The sequence below is a fragment of the Triticum dicoccoides genome, chromosome 2A (genome assembly GCF_002162155.2).
Source record: "Triticum dicoccoides isolate Atlit2015 ecotype Zavitan chromosome 2A, WEW_v2.0, whole genome shotgun sequence".
NCBI lineage: Eukaryota > Viridiplantae > Streptophyta > Magnoliopsida > Poales > Poaceae > Triticum > Triticum dicoccoides.
In genome coordinates, this window is record NC_041382.1 from 788,724,731 (window position 1) to 788,728,045 (window position 3,315).

At 39.3% G+C, this 3,315-nt stretch overlaps 1 long non-coding RNA gene across 1 annotated transcript; it reads left to right on the forward strand.

Annotated features, from left to right (window-relative positions):
• Positions 1–1,847: 1,847 nt before the first annotated feature.
• Positions 1,848–2,422, forward strand: LOC119357360. Its single transcript, XR_005172203.1, has 2 exons — positions 1,848–2,004; positions 2,136–2,422. It is a non-coding gene; the product is annotated as an uncharacterized LOC119357360 (long non-coding RNA).
• Positions 2,423–3,315: the final 893 nt, after the last annotated feature.

Consider the following 3,315-nt stretch of genomic DNA (forward strand, 5'->3'; position numbering starts at 1 on the left):
AACTATTTTCAAAATCACAAACAAAATATTCAAATTCGTTTGTTTCCAAATTCATGAACCTTTTTCCAAAACCCTTTATTTTTTTAAATCCATGACTTTTTTTCCAAATCCATGAACTTTTTCAAATGCATGCATTTTTTCAACTGTTTGAACCTTTATCCAAATTCATGAACATATTTATCAAAGTCCGTGTAGTTTTCTCAAATTTGTGTTTTTTATTCAAAATCCATGTTTTTTCAAAACATTAAACTTTTTCCATATTTGTGAACTTTTTTGCAAATCTATGATTTATTTTCCCAATCCACTTTTATTTGATTTTCGTTTTTATGAATTTTTCCCAATTCATTTTATTATTAATACTGTGGAAACTTTTTGTTTTCGGTCATGGCCACTTCCAGTGTTATTCCTATTTGTTTTTGAAACAAATATAAAACATGTCAAATTTGTGAATGGGCCAACACTATTATTATTGGGCCAATACTTTTTTAATTAATATGCAAACTTGTTTATTTTCAGTTTTTTCTAGGCTAACACTGATTTTTACATGGTGGTGAGTGGGTTGTAGTTGGCCACTTTTTTGGGCCTGGAGCCACACTCGCAAAAGTCGCTGGTGAATTGGTTCTTTTGATCGAGCTAACTCCAGCGATTTCGCTCGAAGCAACCCACAGCTAATGTCCCCCAACTAATGGGGTCCTAGTATTAATGTCTTGGTATATACAAAAACAAAGCGACATTTAATAACCAGTTGTCGACAACCTATATTTTGGTATGTATATTCCAGTAACTCTTATGATAGTCTTTATATGTCTTGGTATATAGAGAACAAGGAGGCATTTAATAACCAGTTGTTGATAGGATATATTCGAATATATTCCAATAACTCTTATAATAGTATTAATTGACATGAGTTGACTATGCATATAGCTAAAAAGGATGATAACACTAACATTGGATTCTCCATTATTTTCTTCCTGAAATGAAGATGCTCCGAGATGTGATAGTGCCTCTATATAAATGAACTTGTTTATCAAAGTCGATGTAGTTTTCGCAAATTTGTGGTTTTTTTATAAATAAAAATATTCCATATCTGTAAACTTTTTGCAATTCTATGATTTTTGAAATCCATTTTTATTCGATTTTCATTTTTTTATGAATTTCCCAATTCATTTTGTTATTAAGAGCATGACAATTTTTTATTTTCGGTCATGGAACTTTGAGTGGTATTCCTATTTGTTTTTTGAAAATAAAAATATAAAGCATGTAAATTTGTTAATGGGCCAACACTATTATTTTTTGGCCAACACTTTTTTAATTAATATGCAAATTTGTGAATTTTTAGTTTTTTTCCAGGCAAACACTGATTTTACACTGGTGGTGAATGGGTTGTAGTTCGCCACTTTTTTGGGCCTGGTGCCACACTCGCAAAAGTCGTTGGGGAATTGGTTCTTTCGATCGAGCCAACTCCAAACCCCAGTTAATGTCCCCCAACTAATGGGGTCCTAGTATTAATGTCTTGGTATATACCAAAAACAAAGAGGCATTTAACAACCAGCTGTCGACAACCTATATTTTGGCATGTATATTCCAATAACTCTTATGATAGTATTAATGTCTTGGTATATAAAGAACAAGAAGACAATAAATAACCGGTTGTTGACATGATATATTTGGGTATATTCCAATAACTCTTATAATAGTACTAATTGATATGAGTGGACTATGCATATACATACAAAGGATGACAACACTAACATTGGATTCTCCATTATTTTCTTCCTGAAATGAAGATGCTCCGAGATGTGATAGTGCCTCTATATAATACCACAATAAGGACTCAAATAGAACGAGCAATATCAACCTCAAGGAATATCTTGCAAGGGAGGAAAAAAATAGTACCCACACTTCTGATGGCACTTACCAAGAACAACACAAATGCCCTGTGTTTGGTAATTCTTATGATGTCTACCACTTTGTTGCCATGCGAGGCAACTGGGAGAAACAAAGGTACACTCATTTGTTTAGACCAGTCAAATTTTGTACTAATATACATAGACTTTAGGTTTTGAGACATTCTTGAGTAACATGTGTAATTTATACTAGATTACTAATCCGAAATGGGACTTCTTTGGGCGTAGGTACAACTGCATTGATTGATGTGTGCAAACGTGACCGGTTATGCGAGAACCCGATAGGATACAATGTTACCTTGTGTAAGGTTTCATGTGAATGGTCTGGCTACAGTTTCGACAACAGCTATTGTGAAGAGGGTAAATGCTGCTGCGCATCCTAAGGAATTAAACGAGGTGCCAGAACGCCATGCTTGGAAGATATGGTGAATTTCAATAAACAATAAAAGTTAGTTTTGGCACAACTGTGCAACTTAATGGTTTCATCAATATGAATGCTATCCAAGTTATTTTGATACGAAAAACCGTGTTTCAAAGTCGCCAAGGAAACGAGGGACGACTGATTATTGTGTCACTCTCTCCTTCAGTGTTTACAATCCCTCGTCGGTTCTCTCCCTTTCAAGATCCAAGACCCTTTGCCAAGTGCGGCCACATCGACGACTTTGAATTAGCAAAACCGTTCTTAGTATCAAAATAACTTGAATTAGCAAAACCGTTTTCATATAAAAAATAACTTGAATTAGCAAAACCGTTTCCTATCAAAATAACTTGAATAGTGTCCTCATTGATCACGTGGGTGTAAGCCTGGAAGATCTTCAAGCACTGCTTTGCTGGCAACGAGCAGGTGAGGAGGGCGGACCTGGAATTAATCTGCTATTACTTAGTGCATCTCCACTCGTTTGACCCCCAGGAGCCAATTTTGCCAAAATATTCAGCTCCTTGGGGTTGCGCCGGCGGATTTTTTACGCTGATGATGAGAGTTTTCCCAGCCGTGTCCCCACCCACGCCTCATCCAACGGACGCGTGGCGGCAGCAGCAGGCCCAGGGCCGCGCTCGGAGGCATGCGGGTCGTGCCACGCACGCCGGCGACTCCACCGCGCGCCGGTTGTGCTTGCTTGCTTCCCGACGATGACGCTGGCTGCCACTCCTGCCGCCGCTCCCGCGCGCGCAGTCGCTGCTCACAGCCCCGGTCGACGGTGTCCGGACGAGTCCGGGTGCACGGCGGAGCTGCGTGCAATGAATCTTCACCTACGACTGCCGGACGACGGTGGCTGCTTCTTCGCCGTTACCAGTGGGAGAGCTCGGCGGCGACAAGCGGTGTTGTGAGGAGAAGCGCACGGGAGAGAGAAGAAAGCGGATGGGGAGAGAGAAGGTGGGGGAGGAGGTATGTGGCTGCAGGTCATCCACA